Source organism: Juglans microcarpa x Juglans regia, chromosome 3D (genome assembly GCF_004785595.1).
Source record: "Juglans microcarpa x Juglans regia isolate MS1-56 chromosome 3D, Jm3101_v1.0, whole genome shotgun sequence".
NCBI lineage: Eukaryota > Viridiplantae > Streptophyta > Magnoliopsida > Fagales > Juglandaceae > Juglans > Juglans microcarpa x Juglans regia.
This window is the reverse complement of record NC_054598.1, coordinates 14,405,653-14,413,216: the sequence shown is the minus strand read 5'-3', so window position 1 is coordinate 14,413,216 and position 7,564 is coordinate 14,405,653.

Below are 7,564 nucleotides of genomic sequence, written 5' to 3'. Positions count from 1 at the left end.
TGTATTTCATAAATGTACCTACCAAGATATTCGATTCAGCTGCCTATTTTTTGTCCAGCCACCAGGTCTGCCTTTGCACGATGGTTGTGCCCTCTCGGTGATTATCTCGCACATTCCCCCCTCATCATATGTAGCCCTTTGAAACTTTTTTTTTTCTGTAGCCTTTGATTTTTACCCACTATTATATATTTTTACATAAATACCCTTAAGACCACACGTAGCCTCCAGTGAAAGATTCAAGTTTTTTTTTAATTTTAAATTATATCCCTACCCTTTATTTGTAACTCATGGCTGATGATGTTATTTTACGTGGGTACGTTGAGTCCCATTTTTTTTAATTGTTGCAAAACACCTATAATATCTTGTGTTGGGTTGGGCTTGAACTTAAATAGAATAATGATTGAGTTGAAATTATGTTAATTGAAGGTTAAGTGGGTATCAATGAATTTGGAAAGTGATGATATTTTAAGAGTATGAGATTTAGAGATATTTTTAGGAGAGAGGTTATTTTAGTATTTTAGAATTAAATATCAAAATACATTTTTAAGTGGAGATTTAAGCAAGTCGCGCATTTATTTTATAGGGTACGATTGATATTCGTTCGATATTGTGGTGGGAAAATTCAAAAAAGTTAAAAAGTATAGGTAAGCGGGGTTCCTATGCTAGACTTTGCATAAAGGAAATGAATTGGGGTTAATTTTATGAAAAATATGCATGTTTTGTTATGAAAAGAATTTTGAAACAACCTCAATTATTTGTTCGGCATTACTCATGAAATCTGTATGAAAAATACAAGTATTTTCGTCATGACTGGTGTAGACATGAACTTATTTTTGGCATTCTGTTTCTAAACTATGTAAAAGGGTGAATATGAAATTTATGAAAATTTATGCATGTGATATGAAGATGTTCTAAATTTGTTTCCATACTCTATTGTGATATGATGTGGCAGCTGAAATCCTTTGACATAACTTTCTGATTCCGTTTTCGGTTCCGTTCAATTAAGGTCCCACCACGGGTGATAATAGTACTATACGACCTTGTCACGGGTAATAATAGTGGTACACAGCCCTATCACGGGTGATAATAATGGTATAAGACTCTATCCCAAGTAAAATGATGGTTTATAACCTTACCACGAGGGTTAATGTAATGCTTTGATATGATATGAAGATGATGTCTCAGTTTACGATATGCCAAATGATTTTGTTTTTGAATAAGAATGTTTAAGAAAGTTTCACCGTCATATTTTTGATAACATGTTTTGATTACGCATTCTGAAAGTAAATATTTTGATCGGCATTCTGAACTCTGTAATTGCTCATCTTTACATACTAGTATATATTCTCTATTTACTGAGTTGTTGATAACCCATCCCTTATTTTCGTAAATATTTTTCAGATAGTTTTGATGCCTCAACTGGAAGTCAAAAGTAAGAGGTGTTAGTAAGGTTTGATGATCGTAGATAAATAAGCACCAAAGGATATAAGTATCTATTGGAGTCTTATTTAGTAGGTTAATGATTTTATGTTATTTTGGTATTTTGGGTCATGGATATTTTTGAGTTTTTGTGGACTTTTTAAATTATTTAATTACGGTATTTCTTTGGAGTCCTGGTGGAGAAACATATATATTTGGTTTGAGTAAATTAACTTGTATTTTATTAAAAATTTGGAGTATATAAATATGTTATGTGGATGATTTTAGGTTACAAGAGATAACTCTCCAGACATACGGGGATAGGACGTTACATGCTCACCTAAGGATGAGCGATTTTGCTTTCCACAATGCTCGTCTGGGGTGAGCGCTCTTACTCTCCATCATGCTTGCATGGCGCAAACAATTTTGCACTCCATGGTGCTCACCTAAAGCCGAACACTTTGCCTTTCCACGATACTCGTTGCAGGGGCGAGCACTCTTACTCTCCATATTGCTGGCATTGGGGCGAACAACATCATCTTTGGTTCTTGAGATGTCCGCTTGGGTGGCTAGCACGTTGCCTTTTAGTGTGCAAACTGAACTTCTTTTAAAATAAAAAATAGAAATAGTTGAGCAAAATAAAATCAAGTTCATAGGAAGTTAACTCATAATAAACATTTCAGCACCATCTATTTTGTTATATCAATTCAAGAGGAAGCTAACGAGGGATTGGGATTTTTTTGAAAGACCAACAAACCCATTTTTATAGGATAATCAATATTATTTCCATGTTATGCTCTATTTTTTCAGACAAATATGCATTTTCACGAAAATCAACACTCTTACTCGAGAATCACGAGAAAGGCCAATGATTCAAGTGCTACCTTACTCGATGATCCCGAGTGAGCTCAAAAGCACACAAGATGGAACAAAACTACAAGGAAGTGTAAAAGAATTAGAGAAAATAGAGGGCATTAGCGAGAAAGGAAATGAGATAGAGCCACACAAGAATCTCCTGGGAGAAAATCAATGAGCACCAAACAAAACCATGTCTGTCAGATTGATTTATTCTATGTAGAATAAACAAGACAACACATTGTGTCAATATGGCCAACTTGTCATCATTAGTCACTGGAAAACCTATAACAACTCAGCTTGTGTGTACTTTACACCTTTACATCTCTCATTTTTTGTGATTTTCTTGTGTCAATTTGGTGGAGAAGCAAACGCAATGTTCAACTTTTCATCTTGAGAAGTAAATAATGTTTCCTTGGTAACACGCGAGATAGGATAAGTCTATAGAGGCTGGGTGACAACGTGCAAGTTGGTTAAGCCATGGGAGAAAAATGGTTAAGCTATGACAGTGTTATAGCTACAGCAAACCCACAATTTGAATGGCTTTCTTGCCCATTCAAGTACCAAAAAAATTGCCGCAACTCTCTCTTTATCTATAGAGAATAGATATTAGTATTTAACTATTTTCAAACTATTGAATTTTTTTGTTACTATATAATTTCATTTTATGAACATATTAATTTTCTTATATATTATTGATTTGGGTATTGGTAATAAAATATTTTATTATGAATCCATTTATAATATTGTGAATGATTTATATAGTTATCATTGTATTGCACATGGTATTATAATAATTAGATTAAAAAATAAATATACGTGTCAAATCAATCCATTTATATAAAACAGGTTGAACAAGTTAAAATTTGATAAATCGGTTGTGTCAAGGTTCACCCAATAAAAGTTAATTATTAAACAAGTTAACATGCTTCCTGCTATGGGGTTGGAGCATCAATGGAAGAGGCTATGAAAACAGAAGAAGAGATAAGAGATTGAGAGATGAGGGGTCGAAGTCGAACAATGGAGGAAGAGAGAGAAAAGAGAGAAGAGAAAATAAAATTAGGGTTTTAAGTTTTCCTTTTTATACTAAGGTATACGGGGTGGGTAGGTTGGCATGCACCCACATTTCCTTTCTGTTACAAAGCCCGCCACTCATCCGCTTGGGCAAGCCAGAGATGCAGGGGCCAGCCCAGCAGCCCTAGGTTTTAGAGTCTAACCAGTTTAATTAAACGAGTCGTATTCGAGTTAAATTATATAGTTGAATACTCATGACTTAACACCACACAAATATGATCCACGAATACGATTTGTCACCCCTACTTGAAACGTGTGATAGGTCATTTATGTACTTACCTATGTTCATTCATATCCTTTTACTTAAATATTTAATTCTTTTTCTAATATCAAATTATTATGATTGATTAAAACATTAAACTTTCTTAAACTATATTGCTTCTGTCTTAATGTAAAATGGAGAAAAATGGTTAATTTATTGAAAACAAGTTATTAGTTTTTTGTTCGTTAGTTGAACACGGAAGCTCATGAAGATATTTGTACATTTTTTGTTGTTATCAATAAGTTTTTGCAATCGCCCAAGAAAAGTGTTAAAAAATTCTTATAAATGTAAGTTTACGTTAAATTTATTTTATAATATAAAAAATATTGATTTCGAATCGGATATGAATTGTATCCAGGAAGGATTAATACCTAGTAAATATTTTGAAAAATCTACTGATTTACTGTTTTCAGCAATGGATCACAGATGAAGATCAATTATGAGATAAACACTGCTCATGTTTGCCTAGATAATGTTTGTTTCAAGATTCCCTCTGTTTTGGTCAGAAATATGTCTGACAAAGTTATATTGGGAATCCTCTTCATTTCATCTTTATATCCCTTTCTGATTAAAAAATATGGTATTACCACTGATCATTTCAGACCGAAAATCAAGTTTAAATTTGCTTCTAGATTTGAAATTGATACGGTTAAAAGTTTGAAATCTCTACTTTCTGCAAAAACCAAGCATTTGAATTTCCTCCAACAAAACATTAAATACAAAAAGATTTCAGACCAATTATCTACTACTTTACTTCGATAAAAAATTGATGATTTTAACAAATGCCTGATTTCTGATGTTTGTTCTGATTTACCAAATGTTTTTTGGCACAGAAAAAAACATGTTGTTACTTTACCCTATGTTAAGAACTTTTGTGAAAAAAATATTCTAGCCAAAGCTCGATCTATTCAAATGAATAGTGAGACTTTGAAATTTTGCAAAAAGAAATTACTGATCTGCTCAACAAAAGAATAATTAGACATAGTAAGTCTCATTGGTCTTGTGCTGCTTTTTATGTCCAGAAAAATGCTGAGCTTGAGATAGGGATCCCTCGTCTAGTTATCAATTATAAACTCTTAAACAAAGTCTTAGAATGGATTATGTATCCTAACCCCAACAAAAATGAATTGATTCATAGGTTGAGTGATATTGTTGTCTTCTCCAAATTTGACCTAAAGTTAGAATTTTGGCAAATCCAGATAGAAGAGTCAGACAGATATAAGACTGCTTTTAACACCCCTTTTGGACACTATGAGTAGAATATAATGTCCTTTGGTCTAAAAAATACCCCTAGTGAATTCCAACATATCATGAATGATATCTTCAACTCATTCACCCATTTTACTATTGTCTATATTGATGATGTTCTCATATTTCCCAAGGCTATTGATGAACACTAGAAACAGTTGAATTCATTTCTAGATATCATTACACTAAATGGTCTTGTTGTTTCAGCCAAGAAAATCAAATTGTTTCAAACAAAAATCCGATTCCTTGGTTATGACATCTTTGAAAGCAAAATCAAACCTATCAGTAAAGTTATTAAATTTGTTAACAAATTTCCTGATGTCATTTTTTATAAAAAACAGTTACAAAGATTTCTTGGTTCCTTAAATTATGTTGCTGATTTCTACCAAGATATGAGGAAACAATGCCGCCCACTCTTCGAAAGGCTACACATTAATCCTCCTCCTTGGATAGAAATCCATACCACCTTAGTCAAACAAATCAAGGTATATGTAAAAACTCTTTCGTGTCTTGGTATTCTTACTCCTGATTCTTTTAAAATTGTTGAAACATGTTAGTTTATAAGTTTTCTTTTGTTATATCTTTCGTAAACTAAATATAACTAATTGTAAATTATGTATTGTATGCAACATGGGATGAAACAAGGTTACATAAAGTGATTGCATAGAGTTTCATTTATATTGTTTTGGAATATAATATTTTAATGAGCAGTGAATTATGGGAACAACTCTCCTCCAATTGTATGTGTTCATGTTTCCAGTGTTTTTTATATTAGAGGGGAGATGCACATTAAATTCAATCCAACAATCAAACCAACACTCATTCTTTTTAATAATAGACTTATTAAATTAAAATAGTAATATAAGAGGAAAGAATAGGGTATTCCATATAAAAATCTAATTACATTAATTACAATATAATTCGAAAGAAGAGAATATTTATCTATAATAAAAGAGCGAGTTTAGAGCCTACGATGTAGGAATTCATGTGATGACTTGGACTAAAATGTCCCTTACGAATCTCATGTTGGGCTGAAATGCCCTTACTATAGATAGTGATCCCACCAAAGTGTCCCTGTAAGAGACCCGGGTTAGCTGAAATGCCCCTTCCACATCCGAATTGACTAAATTATCCCTACAACAAATTAAATTAGATAGAAACAACTATATCCAAATCAAGTCAGCCGACAACCAGAAATCTCAAGAACCAGCTTTATATTAATCTTATCTCTAACTCCCCACTCTCTATCAAGCCTCTTCTTGTTCTTCATTCTTTTGTTATTTTTCTTCTCCTTCTGCGTCATACTTCTTCTTATCTAAAGAAATTGCATATCCATGTTTATTCATCGACCATGGCGCAACTCATGACAGAAATGATTATCGTGTCGATGTGAACAGATTTGACCATGGCGCACCCATGGCCACGCTAGAGATGGAAATATAGAGCAACCAGAAATATATTCACTTTCACACCAGAGATCCATAGTGATGTCGTTGCCATTAGTCTAAGATGGAGATTTCTAGTGGGCATTTTTTCGGCCGACTTAATGGTTCTAAGATGGAAACCTTTTGTGGGTACTTGTGCCATGGACTTGATGGTTCTAAGATGGGTTTTGAGATGAAGATTTATGATTGTGACGTCATCGTGGGTTTAAGATGAGCTATGAGTACAATGCTAGGATACGAGCAAAGTGCTCACCCTTGGGTGCAAGACGTTATTGCTCGCCACGTAATCGTATCAATTTGATCGAGGATCAGATATCCCAAGCCATCTAGTCAATTTGATCGGAGGTTAGGTACTGTTGGCGATCTGGTGCACTTTACATGCTTGGTCATTTGGCCAATTTGAGCAGTAGTCAAACACTTACGGAGATTGGGTACACTTTTACATGCTCGGGAGCTGAGCTACTACGTAAGTATTATATCCGGTCGAGATGGTGCAATTTACCTAACCTCCACTGGCCATTGGACATAATTCCCAAGCATTTAATGCAAGTAAAATGCTTACTCTGGGAGCAGGATGTTGTTGCTAGTCCAAGGCGGCGAGCACTATTACAAACATCACTTCATTTATTAATCTTTTGAATGCTCACTCTCTACTAAGTATTTCTCGTGAAACTGATATTATTTGCATGAGCTCGCACAGGGGTCGAATACTTTTTCTCGCCCTTCGGGGTGCGAGCACTTGCCATGTTGAGGCACAAGCACTTTTTTAGTGTTGTCTCTTACCTGGGGTTAGAGCACTTCACTCAACCTTTGGGATGACATCTTTGTTCACCCTCCGGGATGCCAAGTGCTACTAATCAACATAGTGCTCACCCACGAGGATGACAAACACTTTTTATCAATATAGTTGTCACTCTGATCGAGCACTTCTGGTGGCCCCAAGGATGATCATTTTTCCTCACCCTCACCCGAAGAGCAATATTTTCCTATCCAGGGTACAAGTTATTGTTGCTCACTTCGACGCGAGCATTGGATACAAGCACACTTTGATCTTCAGAGGTGTGAGCACTCTTTACTCACCCCCCGGTTCAATCACCTTTCACTCGCCCTGCTAGTGAGCACTTTTGGTCACCCTGTGGCTCGCCCTTCAAGGGATGGGAGGGAATTGATTTTGATCAACATTCTGCTCGCCCACGAGGGTGATGAGCAATTTTTATCAGCATATTGCTAGGTTCATTTTTTTGTTCTACCTTTATTTTTG